A 19,364-nucleotide genomic window follows, 5' to 3' on the forward strand; every position below is an offset into this window, starting at 1 on the left:
GGAGGGAAGTACTGAGGAGAGAATCCCCAGACTGGGGACAGGATGGAAGGCAGTGAGTCGTCAGATCCTGTTCCTTCAGGTGGTGAAGCCTTAAGTTGCACCCTGGATAACTGGGGACTGGCCACTAAAGTGTTCCAGCTGCAAGTATGGCACCTAATGGGAACCTTACAGGCTGAGAGAATGGGCATCACCGACATGGCACTGGAGACCCATGGTGTGGAAACCAGAGCAGCTTCCCTGATGGGTGTACATTCTGAGATACCACAGGCCTTGAACACAAGGAACAAGGAAAACTCCAACAGGTAGAGTGAATTTCCCACCAAACAGCAAGGGGCAGGGCTCCGTGGCATCAGAATCTGGCTGATTTAATCAGATCCATTAAAAGAAAATCAAGGGAGTGGTGGTTTTTGTTCATCTGAAGTTGGGCACTGCATAACAAGTTATGATAACTAATTTTATGTGCCAAACTGACTGGGCCAGGGGGTGCCCAGATTAAACGTTTTTCTGGGTTTCTAGATGACATTAACTTTTGAGTCCTTAGTCTCCATGAAGTATATTGCCCTCCCCAATGGGGATGGTTATCATCTAATCTATGGAGGGCCTGAGTGGACCAAAAGCAGAGGAAGGGAGGATTCCATTCCCTTCCCGCCCACCTGTTTGAGCTGGGACATCAGACATCTGCCCTTGGACTGGATTTATACATAATATTGGCTCCTCTGTTTTCAGGCCTTCAGACGTAGGTTGAATTACCACTGGCTTCCCTCCAGCTTGCACATGGCAGATTGTGAGACTTCTCAGCCTCCATAATCTCACCAATCCATGCCTCATAATGAAATGTATGTAATTTATTTTATATATATTTCCTGTTGGTTCTGTTTCTCTGGAAAACTTCGGCTAATACACTAGTTCAATCCCTTGTGCTACAGACATGGGTGGATTCTTACCCAAGGTCACCTGCAAGGCAAGTTGATGTAGTGTCAGGCCTGGGACCAAGGTCCCCTGATGCCCCACACCACATCAAGGACATTTATGAATAGGACAAGCAATTTCAGAAGGAAGGGAGGGAGAAAAGAAATGTGGCTCACTTAATAACAGACCCTCTCATGTCCATGTCCTAATATTAGAACCTGAGAATACGCTATCTTATATGATAAAAGGGACTTTGCGAATATGATAAGGTCAAGGAACTTGAGATGGACTGATTATCCAGGATTACGGAAATGGCCCAATGCAGTCACAAGGGTCCTTACATGGGAAGGAGGGAGACAAGGAGAGTAAGAGAAGATGTGGCAAGGGAAGCAGAAGTCAGAGTGATATGAAGGGGGGGTGTGAGCCAAGGAATGGGATTAGTCTCTAGAAGCCAGATAAGACAAGGAAACAAACTCTCCTAGAGTATCCAGAAAGAACACAACCCTACCAACACTTTGACTTCTTAGTCCAGTGAGACTTCTGGCCTACAGAACTGTAAGGTAATAAGTTTGTGTCGTTTTAAGCCAGTATGTTTGTGATCATTTGTTATAGCAGCAACAGGAAACCAATACGTAAAGGAAGAAAGGTAGGAAGAAATATTGGAAGGGAGGATCATGAGGAAAGGCAAAAGCCTATCAGGTCTCCCCAGGGCTGTGTTGAGTGAAGCTCTCAAGGGTTACCATCACTTGAGCCCAGCATCCAGCCGGTGCTCAATTCACAGTAGGTATTAGGTTCCTTGAATCAAATATTAGCAAATACATACATAGCCCTCATGACTTGCCAGGCATGGTCTGATGTGCTCTATTTACATTAATAGGCTCAGTCCTCAACAACAGTATATAGAAGGTACTATTGTCCCCATTTTACAGGGAAGGAGACTGAGGCACTGAGATTCTGAGAAGCCTGCCCAAGGTCATAGAACCATTAGGTACAAAGCCACGTTCAAAGGCAAGCAATGTGGCTCTATTTTGTACAATTTCTTACTGCTGCCTCTGGACTGCAGACAGAGGGAGGAAATGAGGGGGAAAGGAATGTAAGAAGAGAGGAAAGATACAGTCTTCTTTCCTCCAATGTTTTTCAGTGTATTTCTGGTTTCAAAGGCAGTCTCCATATTGGACCCACTCCATCCAACAGGTCTTGCAGTACATACAGTAAGCCACTCAACTCCAGGGGTTCTATCAGCATGCCTGCTAGTATCTCCTGCCCCTGTCCAGCTGCCTGGGAGGGACTGAGGAGACCCTGGCACCCAGCTCTAACAAGCATGTGGAAATGGATGGGCCACATATAAGCCAATTACAGCTGGCAGCCAGTTTTGGGGAAATCACTTTCCCTGGAACCAATTGGGAGCCCGTTTTGGAGATAAAAGGGACAGCACATCAGTCTCTGTGGTCAGAAGCAGCTTTCATGCATTTCACGGAGCAAAGGGAACCTGAAACATTTTGAAATGAGAAAATGGGGTACGGTCAAATTGCTCAGTCAAGGCATTTAAAGGGTCTTTAGCGTGACATTCCATACAGGCCCTAGTAGCTTGTTCAAGCATGCAGGTAGAAACTAACATCTGTCCATCTGGAATGTGTGTGTGTGGCTTTCCTTACATGCCTCACATATGTCCTTTAATGTTTTTGTCATTAAGACATTCCATCACGTATCCATAGAAATGAGGAGTAGGGAAACTCTAAACAATTAAAATTCCCAGACAAACTAAATCTCATTATTTGCAAATAGTTTAACTTTCTTTCTCATCTGAGTTTTTTACCAGCATCAATTTCAGGAAGTTAAATACTAGCACCTTCAATGAAAGCCTATGTTACAGAGTCATTGAATCAGAGAATCTCATACTTGGAAGGAGTTGGTAATCATTAAATCTAACCTAGAGGGATAGCCACACTGAAATGTCTGGGGGAAGCTTCAGGACAAATCTGGTCCATGATGAGAATTTTTAGCTGAGACCTGATTTTTTTTTTTTTTTTTTTTTTGGCCTTGGAACACTACAATGCCTATAATAAGTAGTCAATCAGCTTCTGCTTGAATGCAACCACTAACAGGGAACTCATTACTTGAAATGACCCAGTTCAATCCTGTACATCTCTAATCCAAAGAAGGAAAAAAAAAAAAAAACGGTCTTGTAAAAACCACTTTGAATATCTCCAATGAGGTCATGACTTCCTAAGGACTGACTAACCTTCAGAGTATCTCCAAGATGTGCTATTAGTGCCTCAGCAGAGTCAAGGCCAGAAGTGTAGGCACCAACACACACACACACACACACGCACGCACACACACACACACACTCTGTCTCTCTCTCTCTCTTCTCTCTCTCTCTCTACTGGCCTGACATCTTTGCAAACAACCAGCCGAATTATAACATCAAAAGAAGAGAAAGATCAAGATATAGAAAAGGAGGAAGAGGAGAAAGTTGAAGGAGAGAAAGAAACAGTAAAAGGAAGAAAAGGAAGAAATGAAGAGGAAAAAGAGAAGGGGGAGAGCAGAAAGAAGGAGATGGTGTGCAGTTTCACGGACTGTGTGTGCACTGGCTGTTTTGCGGTATAAAATGGGAAAGCTGGATCTGGAAGTATTGCTCTTGTCTGTAGACACCCAACAGAACACCTTGCAGTCTTTTACAAAAATCGTGTTTTACAAAAATCAGTAGAAAAATAAATATTAGAAAAATTCACAACACATTGCCAAGTAAAATGTTATGAGGCATGTAGGGCATAACTTCATTTTTTAAAGCTTTGTGCTATTTGTTCCTACCTATACACAAAGTAGGTATGATTTATCAATAAACATAGATTTATCTATATGTGCAGTGGTTCTCTTTGGGTGGGGTAATGACACAATGATCTGAATACACACACACACACACACACACACACACACACCACACACACACATGATATTTTTAGCATTGCTTTCTTTGGTTTTCAAAATTTCAGCATTGATTGGGATTACTTTTATGAATAACTTTTTAAAAATTAATTTAAAAATTAAACTCAGGGGCTCCTGGCTGGCTCAGCTGGTAGAGCCTGTGATTTTTGATCTTGGGGTGATGAACTCAAGCCCCACATTGGGACTAGAGCTTACTTCTAAAAGATTTAAAAAGTAAGAATTAAAAAAATAAGAATTAAACCCACTACTTATCCCATCCTGAGACACAGACATTCCGTATTTCTGGTCTATATGCTAAGTTACTTTTGAAATGGGAAAATGGGGTCACTGTTTGGGGTCACTTCTAGAATTTAAGAACTTCAGTGGTATAAGGTGATTCTGTGATGATTTCATTGAACCTTTTCACTAGAAACATTGGAAAATTGAGTTCCAGGAAGATAAATGACTTATCCGAACTCACACAGCTATAGTAATTAGAGAGTCTCTTGTGAAACCCAAAGTTGCAACCATGCAAAACCAAAATGGTCCTCTCATTTAAGCAATGTGTCAACAACTGGACTTGGGGGGCCCCGAAAAGGGACCAGAGGAGCATTCCTTCTAGCTAGAGATGATGCCCAAACATCTATGAATCTACATGTCCCATTTTAACAAGCTGTGGTGCTAGCTTTTAAGCACTCAGACCAGTAGTCAGGATTGGACCATGTATAGCCCTCACATGATGAAGACAGGCCATCTGATCATGGCTAACATCTAAGCACCACTTACAGTGTCCAAGCTGTTAGATGGGTCAGCAGTCCCTTAATGATGTAAGGAATTTTTTGTACACAACAGACAGCAATGCTAGCTCCATATAATCATTGCCCTTCAGAAACCATCCTGAAGCTTCCTCCTGGAGCACCAAGGGAAAGACATCTGAAGATGGGGGTCATGATAACTAGCATGCTAACTCCCTCTAGAAAGCTGTGAGCCAGATCTACATCAGGCATCCATGCAAGGTGAAACCGATCGGTTTCAAAACTTGTTTTCTAACCAAAAGCAACAATAAACCCACAGTCACACCGTGGCAGAACTGGATGGGATCTTGAGAACCATCCAGCCCATCTTTTGCTTTACAGATGAAGAAATTGAGATCCTTCACTTCTTAGAGTTTCCAATCCTACCCCACATCATCCCCACTGAAAAACCAATGTCTGCTCTCTTCCCAGACTATGAACTCCAGAAGACCTGGGACCACGTCTCCCTTGTTTGCCACGATGGATGCATGGATGGATTCCCAAGATTGCAAAGTGCATTAATGTCAGAGCTGAGTCTAGAATCCAAACCTCCCCATTGCCAGCCCAGTTGTTCCTGATATTTTATGGTCAGACCTCATTATGGTCAGGAGCAGTGTTGTGAGTGTTGCTAATCTATCACATCAACACACGGGACTTAAAGGGGCTATTGGCTATTTTCCAAAAATGAAAAGATAAAGAGTTGCCACTCCTTGGATTTTCAAAAGGAAATATACATTTATTCATGCATTCAACAGATACTTTCTGGGCACCTAGTATGTGCCAGCTACTATGCCAGGCACTTGCTACATTGTATTAGGGAATTAGCATTAGAGATTCGTTTCATTTCTTTATTTTCTGCACATTCTATAATGTATTATCTACATTAATAAGTTCAAAAAATCGTCATAAAACATTTCCCAATAAACAAATAGCATTCCATACGGTCTGCAATTTTTTTTTAACTTTCAGAATAATAGCAGTATCTTGGGAGTGTCCTGCCAATTAACTACCGAAGGACAAAGTTCATATTGGTCTGTAAGTACTGATTCAAGTGTAGGAAATGGGTCTCATGGTCTTAGGCACATCTGTAATATTCCAGCAACAAAGCCTATTTCCTGCACTTGGAACTAGCCTTTCCTAATTTCACAGAAAGTGCCTCCATCAAGGGTGCCCGGGTGGCTCAGCTGGTTGAGCATCTGACTCTTGATTTCAGCTCAGGACATGATCCCTCGGTCATGGGACTGAGCTCCAAGTCGGACTCCACGCTGAGCATGGAACCTCCTTAACATTCTCTCTCTCTCTCTCTCTGTGTCCCTCCCCTGCATGCTCTCTCTCTCTCTCTCTCTCTCTCTCTCTCTCTCTTTCTAAATATTAAAAAAAAAAAAAAAGATGTTAAAAAAAAAGTGCCTCTGTCAGAAGGTGCCCCACTGAAACCAGCTACAGGACTGTTAGCAGGGACTCAGAATGAGCATCACAAGAGATGATTGTTGCCCCTGACTCCATGCAATGGGCAGAGTTGTTCTTGATTAAAAATCTCCTGACGGAAGGGATGAGCATTTTTTTCCACAGGCTTGAAACCTGAAAGGATGGATAAAGGAAAGAAGGAAAGAAGGGGGGGCACCTGGGTGGCTCAGTCGGTTGAGTGGCCGACTTAGGCTCAGGTCATGATCTCTCGGTCCGCGAGTTCGAGCCCCGCGCCGGGCTCTGTGCTGACAGCTCAGAGCCTGGAGCCTGCTTCAGATTCTGTGTCTCCCTCTCTCTGACCCTCCCCCATTCATGCTCTGCCTCTCTCTGTCTCAAAAATAAATAAACGTTAAAAAAAAATTTTAAAGGAAGGAAGGAAGGAAGGAAGGAAGGAAGGAAGGAAGGAAGGAAGGAAGAAGTGACTTTCAAGAAAATCAAAAGTGGTTGAAGAATGCCAGAGAGATCTTCTGACCATTTAAATGAACTCTTCTAATCACTTAAAAATAATCTCTCCCTGCAATGCTTCCTTAACACCTGACATTCCATAGAGTCCCTTTGCTTTAAATAAGGGATTGGCAAACTGCAGCCCACAAGCCAAATTTAGCCCTCATCCTGCTTTGTAAATAAAGTTTTATTGGGACACAGGCACACCATTTGTTTATGGTCTGTGTCTGCTTTCACATTATAATGGTGGGGTTGAATACTTGCAACAGAGACCCTGTGGCCAGCACAGTGGAAAACATTTATGATCTGACCCTTTACAGAAAAAGTTTGCTGAACCTGCTTTAGATGATACTCTTTTAAAGATTATAGTCTTTTAAAATATTATTGCTATGGTAACTCTTTATCGGCCAATTATATTTTAGCGTGAATGAGTTTATTTCAAGGGCACTCCGCTGTTTTGGTAGGGGAAAGGGAGAGAGAAGTTGAGGATGCTGGGTGTGTTTGAGAGAACATCTGAAGGCAGAAAAAGAGCACAGAATCTATGTTGTAGTTCTTGCTCTGAGATTAAAATGGAGATGAGGCTAAGAAGTAAGGACTGTCAGGGTTTGAACAGTGACAATGTCAGACTTCAGAACCAAACCCAAATGGTCCTCTTTTTCAATTGAAAGGAAACTCAGTATTCTGATTTTTCTTACATATAACAGGTCCGTCTGCTTTCAGACATGTCACTGCTTCTTTTTCTCTGTGGTCCAGAGCGTTAGAGAAATTGTTTTAGATTCCACCCATCCCAAGTTACACACTTCTGATTTTTTTTTTTTCTCAACTGACCTCATTTAGCAGGGTGGAAGGCAGCTTTTCCTAGTCTATTAAGACTTCAATAAAATCATCCATTTCTAGTTAACTGGAATAGTATTCACATTTAGACCTGCATATTAATTGGCTGATAACGAGATGATAAAGCTGCTTTTCTCTGCAGGTGTACCAATCAATTTCAATGAAACTGAAAAAATGAGTTCTTTTCTTGTTGCATCTGAAATTAAAAAGTGATTTATATTTTCTAATAAAGTGCTTTTCATTGATCTCCTTCTGAAAATGTATGGTTTCATTTGCACCCTTTTAAATTATAATAGTTTCCGTTTGTAAAAGAATGATTTTCCAATATCATTTCTGGCTTTCAATTGATGATTAACTTTAATATAGATTTGAAGGAGAATGTTGTGGGGGTGGAGGGGGAAGTAGGTTATTAAGAACCTCCATCCCCTTCCCCCAAAATAACCCTGCTATTTTTAATGACCTTAATATCCTCGGACTACAGAATTCTTTTCCTAAATACAGTGCTGTCAGTGGAAGTTATGTTTTTCCCCCAAGAAATTCATTTTTCTATTTCAGAAGTTTCCTTTTGTCATAGAATTTTATGCCTGTGCCAACTGTTTTCCATTTCTGTTATGTCAGCCTGGCTTCGGGGCAAATGTGGAAAGAAAAGGGGTTTTTTTTTATTATTATTATTATTATTTCTTCCCCCTGTCACCGACAGCAAATTCTTACTTGGAGGTGCTCATGGAATCCTGTTGTTATCGGCTGAATTCTGGCAGATGTGAAAACTGGCAGAGCAATTATAGTTCACTTTAATTTAGTATTATGGTCTTCTGGGCCATAATAATTAAGCAGCCATGAAAGGAAGCTATATTCTGAACATGTGATAGAAAATTGCAGAGTCCAGGGCTGGACTCTGTTGAGAAAGCAGGGCCATCTCATTTCTCTGTCAACCAGAAGCACCTGAATTCATATTCAGTCTGGAGATTCTTTGCAAACAGGTGTGGTGTGAAGTCAAGAGAGCATATGGGTATTAGACCTAATTTAAAACAGACACCAGGGGCTTTGTCTGTTTATCCACATAGGAGATAAATGTTGGCTGATGAATAAATTAATGGATGGGTGGATAGATGGATGGATGGAGGATGGATGGATGGATGTTGGATGGATAGATGGATGGATGGATGGAGGATGGATAGATGGATGGATGGATGGATGGTGGATGAATTCATGAAAAGAAGATTATCCTTGCAACTTCCATGCACAGATCACCTTTGTGATCTGATTTGAGTGCCCCCTACGCAAAAATATTTCCCTCTTTCCAAGTCTCAGAGTACCTCAGTATTCTCCATTAGTCCCAGATGTTTGTGTTTAGATTAAATATCACTTTTTCTCAGTTCTTTTTTTTTTTTAATTTTTTTTTCAACGTTTTTTATTTATTTTTGGGACAGAGAGAGACAGAGCATGAATGGGGGAGGGGCAGAGAGAGAGGGAGACACAGAATCTGAAACAGGCTCCAGGCTCTGAGCCATCAGCCCAGAGCCTGACGCGGGGCTCGAACTCACGGACCGCGAGATCGTGACCTGGCTGAAGTCGGCAGCTTAACCGACTGCGCCACCCAGGCGCCCCAGTTCTTTTTTTTTTTAAGTTTATTTATTTTGAGAGAGAGAGAGAGCAGGGGAGGGGCAGAGAGACAATCCCAGGTAGCTGTCAGTGCAGAGCCTGACACGGGGCTCCATCTCACGAACGATGAGATCATGACCTGAGCTGAAATCAAGAGTCCGACACTTAACCAACTGAGCCACCCAGGCGCCCCATCTTAGTACATGATTCTTAATAAGTAAAGGAGTTGGTTCCAGAAACACGCTTGTAATCCAAAGCACTTGTATATCGAAGCGAATTTCTCCATAAGAAAGAATGGAAAACCAGATGATTCATTCCACAACACAAAATTCATATAAAAATGATTACAATACTGTAATATAATACAAAATAATCAACAAAATACAACATATAAAGAAAAACAAACAAATCAACCTCCACTTACCTTTGAAAACCTTCATGACTGGTGTGAGGGAGATGACAGAGGAGGGTTGTTATGTAGGACGGCTTTCACTACCACTAATGAAATCACTGTTATCTGCTGGCTCAATGGAATCTTTTTCTGCACAGGGGCCATTGTATATGCTTGCACAGATGTTGACTACAATGCAGTATTAATAAACTCTTGTCATATACTATAGTTAGTATAATAGGCAATAAGGCAGCAGAGGAAAGGGTCTATATCTGCAGGCAGCCTGATCTAGAAGGAAGCCAAGTGAAGCTTACTCTTGTTTAGAAAAGCAAAGGACTGTCCGTAGGTGCTTTGAAGGGACAAAAATACACTAGTGCCAGTCATGGGCACCTTCCAACGTTCTGAAAAATCACTGATTTCTGCCAAACACTGCGCGGCCTGAGACTGAACATCTGAGCATGGGAGACAATTACCCACAATCCCACAGCAAACAAGAGAGAGAGAGAGAGAGAGAGAGAGAGAGAGAGAGAGAGAGAGAGGAACCATTGGCTCAGTTGTGATCATGTGATGGACATTCAGCGTCACATACTACTAGTATTGCAAGACATCGCTCATTTATCAAGTTAAAATTTATTAGAAATATTTGCTCATCTTGTGCAACTCTCACAGAACAAGCTACTTGCAATCCAAGGTTTTAGTGTACTTGGAAAAAGAAAAGAGAACAACCCTGTCCTATTCTGGCCGCATCTCATGCATTCCACACTGTTGTCGAAACATTTTGGTACACATCCACCACTGTGTCTTTGGGAACTTCGAATAAACTCCCAAACCACAGAAACAAATGAACTTGCTGAAAGCGCACACTCTTCTCACCCCCCCGTGAGAAAGGAAGAGCTGGTGGAGACTAGCTGTGTCATCCCTGAGAGGCTGGGCAGAAAGTGAGATAAGAAGGTGACACTGTTCAGTGTGCTCAGCCCCAGCCCCCGGAGGAACTGCTAATGGGCCCAGCCTGCTCTGGGAGGTGAAGCAGTCTCCGTCTGGTCCGTCCCTTGGAGTTCCCACCTCCTGCCTGTGGACAGTAGTGACCTCCTTATGGGTCTTACCCCATTGTGGCCCGAGTACTCACATCCTCCCCAATCACACCTTGCACTAAAGTGCTATGGGAGAGTCCCAACTGTGCTCAAGATGAAGACCAACAGTGTAACTGTGGCCTAAGATGTCCAGCATAGTGTGGCCTTTCTCCAGTCTCATTCCGTACCCATGCCTGTCTCTGTCTGAGCAACAGGGACACTGACCTTCTTCACCCAATACTCAAAATTCCTTCCATCACAGGGTCTTTGCACACGCTGACACCTACTCATCCTTGAGATATTGAGATCCCAACACCCACAAAGCTTTTCTCGAAATGAGCATCTCTTATGCCCTGCGGTCAAACTCCCCCATTATTGGGTCCAACACATTTGCCACAGCTGGAATCACCTTTACTTATTTATGTGAATAGTGTCCTGACTAGGCTATATGCCTCATGAAGAATGAAATTATATCTCCTTTTTGCCCACCACTGGATCCCCAGGACCTCCACAAAGTCTGGTATATGGTGAGTGCAGAATATCCATCAGATAAAAAAAAAAAGGAATTCTTGAAAGAAGAATGATGGAAGGAACAGATCAGTGAAATTTCCAAACACTGGCCCCCGTGATCACTGTTTGTTAAGAACTTACACAGTCTCCATGAAAGTATGTCCTCTTGCAAATTTGAGAGTTTTTTCCAAAGACACCTAAAGAAAAAAAGTCCACTTCCAAAATAACCGTCTTAAGAACTCATCAATGGCCTTCTCTCTCTGGCACAAATCCATTTCATGGAAAGAATTGTTAGCACTTTAATGATGCTCTTCTGCCCTATAGCATATGACAATACAGAGCAATTAGCTCTACAACTATAATATGAAAAGGTTGAAATGCATTTAAGTTGGAATTGATTTTTGTTTAGTCCTGTTTTCATGGGCAAAAAATCAGGCTTTCCTGAGCCAGCCCAGTAGAAAGGACATGTTGGTAGAGAATGGCAGATGTTGAAACTCTTCCTTTCCAGGAGAAGAAGGGCTGGAACTCACTTTCATCCTAGCTTGACTTACCCTAGGACAATTGTTCCTTCCACAGTTATGTCCTAAACTTGGCCCTTGATTCACCTGGGTTGTGAATATCTGGCCTCAACTGTGTATACCCCTTCTATCATTTATATGTCCTACCTAAAACTTTCATCCTGACCAGGGTCATTGGCCTCAGGGAGTCTATTTGCTCTAGGGCAGGGGCCCTGACACAATTGGGTACTTTCATATAGGTTACCTTCTGCCAAGAATGATGACCAGTGGGCAGGAGTCATGGCCTCATCTCTTTGGTCACCCTAGATAATAAATATACTATCCATATTTGGTGGAATGCAATGGCCTTTTACTCAGCATATGCAATGGAATCACCTGTGGAACATTTTAAACATGCCACCCAAGTCCCAAACCAGACCTAGAGGTAGGGACTGGACATCTGCATGCTTTTAAAGTATCACAGTGTTTCTGATGTACAGCATACAGCTAATGTTGAGAGCACTGATCTAGTAGACCAGATCTTTCAAAAGACTCTTACCGTAATCCTAAAAGGTTAGCCATGGAAAGTAATGGTCATCCCCATTGCACAGATATGAAAGCTGAGGCTCAGAGAGTCACTGACTTGCCCAAGGGCACACAGTCTGCAAGTAGCCTAATCTCGGCTCAAACAAAAGTTTTAGCCTCAACGTCCTCTAGTCTAGAATAAACAGAGGATGGTTTATACTCAGTAACCAGTAAGAATGATGATTAGAGACAACGTAGCCTGAGACTGCTTAGCTGTGTTAGTAATAGGCTGGTAGTACTTTTAACTCATTTTCGAGAATTTTGGAGAATAATCCAGGGCTTGTTATCCTTCCAAGGAAAAAGGCCACATGGTATTCCTTCCACAAAGTTGTGATTAGTATTGTATGGCCTTGCTGCCCTGTCCACACCACTGATTATAGAAGGCTGGATGTAAGACCACTTACAACCAGATGGATGGTGATGAGTATTCACCCACTATCTGGTCATTACCAATCAGCAGCTCAAAACAGTCTTTGGCATTTAAGGGTGAAGGGTTGGGGAAAGGCAGCAAAAGTGAAGAGGCAATTACTAGAAGTCAAAAAAAGAGGGAGAGCCCTTGAAAAAGAAGCAGGGACAGAAAACCCACAAGTGCAACAGCATCACAATATAAAGGACTAGCAGATGCCCACTTTTAAAGGGAGAAAGATAGCCAGGTCAATACTGCTGTCATTGCATCCTTAAATCACTCCAGCTCTCTGAGTTCCTGTTGGTGTGACTGCTAGGACAGATTTCTGTCTCCTTTACAACTCTGGGTATTTTTAAGATTACCCACACATGCTGTCCTCCTTGTACCTGAAAGTATTGACCAGCACAGTTAGGGAATGGCAATAGTTAAGCATCTCCCTGCTTTCTAAGTACCTCGAAGGAAGCTGCTTCAGTCCCTGGCCTCCAGAGGGATGGCTGGATGGCATGGAGCTTCCCAGAATCCTTTGCATCTCTGAGAAACTGCAGGGTATCCGCTGTTCTCTTGGACCACTGCCTGGCAGAATCGGCTCTCCTTTCCTTTGCCTGTATTGCCCTCTAGTGCTCACTCCCTACAGCTATCTTTGGACACCACTTCTCAGCTGCTAAGTTTAGGAATCCAAAACCTGGAAGGAAACTTCTTACAAATCTATTTTTCACTTTGTGGAAGTCCACTGAACACACACGATACATTCACTTTTCCATATGCATAATAACCCTCAATGCAAAGTATTTTTAAAGTCTATCCAAGCATCTATCTATCAGATGTTTATTGAGTGCTACCACAGACTAGGCCCCCTTTTAGATGATAGAAAACACATGTAGGACATCCAAGTGGATATGTCAGCCCATTCTTGCCCTCATGGAGACCTAAGAGGGGACACTGATAATAGATCTCATAAAAGAATGGGAAATGACAGCTGTGACAGTATTGCAAAGGACAGGTTCACGGAGCATCGACTCAGCGGGAGTGTCAGAGAAGTGAAATGCGAGGGAAGGGCAGGAGTTACAATATCCAGAAGGCTAGGGGAGAAGCAAATGCAAGACCTCAGAAGGAAGTGAGAGGCAGGTGAAGAAGAAAAAGCTGGAATGTTAAAGGTAGGGATGTAAGGCCTGGTTGGAGAGCAAGCTGGAGGGGTACCTGAGGGATAGTCTTCACAGGGCCTTCAATAAAAATTTTGATCTTTATTAGAACCATTAAAGAGAGCTTATGTGTTTTGTTTGTTTTGTTTTGTTGGCATCAGATAGTGTGGGGGGTGGGGGGATCAGACGTGTTTCGAGAAGATCCCACTGGCTGTCGGAGGAAGCTGGACCGCAGTTTCATCAGAGACTAGTTCAGAGGCTGTTAACATCATCCAGATGACAGAGAACCATGACTTGGTCTAGGTGATTTGGGCAGAAGTCGAATAAAGGAGATGGCATCATGAGATATCTAGACAGTAACTGGGCTTGGTGGTGAATTTGCAAAGTGGGAAGGTGATGAAGGACGGGACACATCAAGGAAGAATTCAGATCCTAGTTTGAGTAACAGAATGGATAGTGGTACTGTTTCTATGATAGGGAACACTGGCTGAGGTGGGGGAAAGAGACAAGAGGAGCATGAGTTCGGTTTGGGGCAAATTAAGATTAATGTGTCTTTAGGACCTTCAAGTGGATATGTCACACCATTCACTTATTCAACAAATCATCAAAAAAACAAAAACCATACTTTGGCGAGTGCTTAATATGGGTTAGGCACTATTTCAGGCTTTTTCCCTTATACTTTACATTGTAGCTCATCCCCTTGTTTCAGTGTAGAATCCTGCCCACCGACCCCAGTGTGAGGGTTCACAAGCTTAATGCAATTGACAAAAAAAACAGATGTGAGACAAACCTCTGTCCTGCCCTTGTCTTGCTGGAAGCAGAACAGAAATTCCCTTGTGGAGGTGTCCCCCTGCCCACTTCCAGTAACAAGAGGGGGATAACAACCTTACCACCAGAGACTAGATGGCACTGAGAAAGAGTCTACACAAACCTTAACTAATTAACCTTGATCAACCATTAGTTTCCCCATATTTGCCTTCCCACAATTTGCCACCTGTAGAAGTTCAGCACCTCTTTCCTTTGTCTTGTACCTTCTCTACAAAATTATTTATCTTTTGTTAAGATGCTATATGAGCCCAAATTGTAAATATGCCTTTGAGTTACTCATCACTGAGTACTCCGTGTGTATGTACAATGCACATGTTAATAGATAATTGTTTTTCTCTTAATTTTTTTAATTTTATTTTAAAGAGAGAGAGAGCATGAGAGCAAGAGAGAGGGACAGAGGGGGAGAGAGAGAAAGAGGGAGAGAGAGAGGGAGAGAGGGAGAGAGGGAGAGAGGGAGAGAGGGAGAGAGAGAGAGAGAGAGAGAGAGAGAGAGAGAGAGAAAATCTTAAGCAGGCTCCATGCTGAGCATGAGTCCAATGCAGGTCTTGATTCTGCAACTCTGGGATCATGACCTGAGCCAAAGTCAAGAATCAGATGCTCAAATGACTGAGCCTACCAGGTACCTCTGTTCTGTCTTTTGCCGGTCTAATTTGCAGGAGTCCAACCAATGAACCTAAGACAAGTAGAGGAAAAAAATTTTTTTTCTCCCTTACACCAGCCAGATGAAAATCGACTCAGTATTCAACAAACTTATTCTGGAACTTAATGACACGTGAGTCACTGAAATCAGTGCTCTCCTTGGCTGAACGATTCAATTTCTTCATGCTTTGTCTTGCCAAAGCAGCCCTCTCCTCATGCCTTCTATGACATTACTCAAAAACCAGACTGGAGATTGCTGGATGGGGACCCTGTCATGAGGGTGGGACCCAGCATCTTCATTCACCTGGACATCTCAGTGAAACCATTCACATTGCAAAGCAGAGAGGGTGCATTCCCTTGTTTTCTTATCCACTCAATAGATGGTCAGACCTTGGAAAGCATTTCTCCCTGGAAATCCTCAGACCTTTAGATTCAAGGACTTTGATGAAGAAAACCACCAGAGTTCTCAGGCAGAGGAATCAGAGAAACAGAGTCTTGAGGAGGAAGAGAGCTTAGAATCCACCCAACTAGTCTTTCCCAAGGTGAATCCCATGAAACCCACTGTCTTCTGAGGACATCCAAAAGCAAAATGATACCATGATCTAAAAAGTTCAAAAAAATCTGTCCTGTTCTATTGCCCTTTTAGAATTTCAGGATGTACATTAGGACATTAAAAGACTTGAAAAGTCCTACAACAACAGAACCTGTTTAAACTCTAAGGAATATGTATCCCCAAATTTATTTGACCGCCCAACATTTATTCTCATAACACCTACCAACATACCTGGGAATATATTCTGGTAAATATATATACTGATAGAGAAGTTATAATAATAGCCACTATCATTTATTGTCTGTTCTACACTGTATACTTACTCGTTTAGTCTTCAAAATAACCTCATAATATGTTACATGTATGTACTATGTCTATACATGAATAACATACATATTACATCTTTTATTAAATGTATATATATAATACATGCATATTATATTGTTATGTAACATGTAACAGATGAGAAAACTGAGGATCACAGTGGATAATTTCTCCAATGCCACATAGCTGTTAAGTGGTCAAGCCATGCTTTGAATGCAGGCTCTTAAACACCACTCTAAACTGCTTCTGATCTAGTCCAAATCCTGTCCCACACCGGAACACTCCCACACAATCCCAGCAGAGAATTGTCCAATCTCTTTTTAAACATCCCTATGGGCAGGAAAATCACCATTTCTCAAGACAACACGTTTCATTACTAAATATCTTTAAATATTTAGAAAGTTCTTTATACTGAGTTGAAATCTGCCTTTATATAACTTCCAGTCATTGTCTCTGGTTTTCATCTCAGAGATGATATAGAGTTTATACCTACTATTTCCATATGGGCACAGTTCAAATATTTGGAAACAGCTACTTTGCCATCAGAAAGATAACCAAACTATAATCATATTCTCAGAAGAGGGCTACAGTCAGTATGTAAACTGGGGCTTGAAATTGGACTTCTAAATATTTTGTCTCATTCACATTCTCTTGGAAGATTCCCTAATTTCCACAGTAGCACAAGGAAAATAAAATTTTATCACTGGGGGACCAGAGAAAGAGGAAGAAAGAGAAAGAGATTGAGAAAGAGTGTGTATGTGATATGTGTGGTCAGTTGTACTTTGGAGTAATTGTATACAAATGCATTTGATGCTTAGCAATCTCAAAAATTAAAGAAAGCAATCTCAGGACAAAGAAGAAATTATAAAATTGTGTAAGGAGAACAAGTTTATCAAAGTGTGAAAATGCTCCACATTCCCTCACTGGAAAATCCTTTCTTTGCCTACTGGTTCCAGAGCATTTTGTAATATTGCCATGAAGATGATTCCCCAAAGAGCAAAGAGGAAGGAACAGAGTTTTACTTGCTTCATTCCTGGACTTTTTAGTGTTATGGAGAATTAGGGACTAGACAAGCAGAAAAGGAATTTTGGAGAAAAAAAAATAGCCAGACGAAATTGATGTACATAATAAAGAACATGGAGGAAGATGAGGAAGGATAAGGAGCAGAGAAGCCACAGGTGGGGGGGATGGGGAAGAGTTTGTGGGGATTTGCTTAGAAGGTCAAGGTTAGATCTGGATGTTGGAGAATTTAATAGGAGAAGGAAAGGAGTTTGGATAAGTATTGGTGTGAGTTTTGAGATGGATCTTGTTAAATGTTCTTCAAGAGGTGCAGTAATGATTGAAGTTCCTTTATAATTAATTTTAGTTCAAAGATTGTCATTTCTTTTTTTTTTTAATTCATTTACTTATTTTGAGAGAGTGAGCATGCATGGGAGGGCCAGAGAGAGAGAGAGGGAGGGAGGAAGGGAGAGAGAGAGAGAGAGAGAGAGAGAGAGAGAGAGAGAGAGAGAGAGAATGAATCCCAAGCAGGCTCTGCACTGTGGGGCTTAAACTCATGAAATATGAGATCATGACCTGAGCCAAAACCAAGAATCAGATGCTTAACAGACTGAGCCACCCAGGTGCTACGGTTGTTTTTTGAAAGTTGCTCAGCTAAAACTGGGCCTCTGAACCTGTGGAATTTAGAAGGATTACAGTTGCTTTTGGAGTCCTCTATTCACTGTAGATGGACATTAGTCCAGGGTATTAAAAAAAAAAAAAAAAACATAAACTACATTCAAAGGGAATCAGGATATGCCACCCCCAAATATGCCACTTGGGCATAAGAATTATTTCAAGTGGAAGGCATCTGAGCTCCTGGAATCCTTTATCTGCCTTGTTGAAAAGGTAAACTGAGGCATATTAAAATGTTTACTTAAGCAAAAATCAATTCAAATGGGGCAGCACCAACCTGGAAGTGGTTAGGAGCACTTCTCTGACAGGAGCCAGGGGAAAGACTTACAGAAAAGGTGGGGATGCAGAAAATGGAAATGATTTGATTGGCTGTAGCTTAAAGCTTATTTGGCTGTGCCTGGTGGTCCTTACTGGTTCAGTTTCAGAACCTTGAGTCATTTTCAGACTTAGATTTTGGTTTGCTTAAATTAGCCGCCACAGCATTAGAGCCACCTTAGTCTAATGGCCTCCTTGTGTAATTAATTTAACAGCCTAGAAGCAAAACCCTCCCCAAAATCTAAATGCCATAAAAGCCCTTCCCCAGAGGCAAATCTAATCCCTTCTCCCAACCACATCCAAACACACGTTGTCACAGAATCATCCTAGCTCTCATTTATTCTTCTAAAGACCCTCTCATGTTTCAAAAGTCATCTGTGCTCCTTTAAGTGCTCTTTCTTTCTCCCCACTCCCACTCTCCCAACCCCACTCTCCCCCTAAGAAGCCACTTGTTCTCAAGAAAGTGCTTCTCTGCCCCTCCTTATCCCCTATTAGGATGGTGTATGAGCCTCAAATTCTGTCTCTTGAGTCAAATTTTGGTGAACTCTCACACACCCAAGTGAATAGAAACCTGTCTTTTGACAGGGTTCAGGGCATACCACCCTAAAACATGGCGCCTTGTCATGGTGACTATTTTAAGATGAAGGAGTTTGAAAAACGAGCAGGAGCAGGAAGATCCCTCTGATCTTCTTTCCCCCTTCTCTCCTGAATCAGTTCATAAAACCATTATGTGAGAGGTACCCTCCAAATATTTTGAGGAAAGGAGCATCCTTACTTCCTCGATGAAGAAACACTTAGAATCTGAACAAATAGCCTTCCTGGGGCATCACCAGACCCAGGGGCATCACCATACCAAGGGTCATCTAGGTTTTCTCTTATGCTTTAGGAAATTCATAGTTTTGCATTTTACCCTTAGGTCTATGATCCACTGGGAGTCAGTTTTTGTAGATGGCGTAAGATCTGTGTCTACATTCATTTTGTTGCATGGGGAGGGTTTTTCCAACAACACTCGTTGAAAGGACTCCCCTTGCTCCATTGTAGTATGTGCAACTTTGTCAAAGATCAGTTGGCCATATTTATGTGGATCTCTTTCTGGGCTCTCTGTTCTCTCCCAGTGATCTATTTGCCTATTCTTTTGCCAATGCCACACTGTCCTAGTCACCATAGTTTTATAATAAGTCTTGAAGTTGGGTACTGTTGGTCCTCGAACTCTGTCTTTCTCCTTCAATTTTGTGTTTACCCTTCTGGGTCTTTTGCCTCCCCATATAAACTATACCGTTCGTTGATAGCCACAAAATAATTTGCTGGGATTTTGATTGGGATTCCATTGACTCTACAGATCAAGTTGGAAAGAACTGATAATTGAGTCTTCCTGTTCACAAACATGGGATATCTGTTTATTTAGTTCTTTGATTTCATTCCTCAGAGTTTTGTAGTTTTCTTCATACAGACATTGTA

The sequence above is a fragment of the Neofelis nebulosa genome, chromosome 17 (assembly GCF_028018385.1).
Source record: "Neofelis nebulosa isolate mNeoNeb1 chromosome 17, mNeoNeb1.pri, whole genome shotgun sequence".
In the NCBI taxonomy this organism is placed as follows: Eukaryota; Metazoa; Chordata; class Mammalia; order Carnivora; family Felidae; genus Neofelis; species Neofelis nebulosa.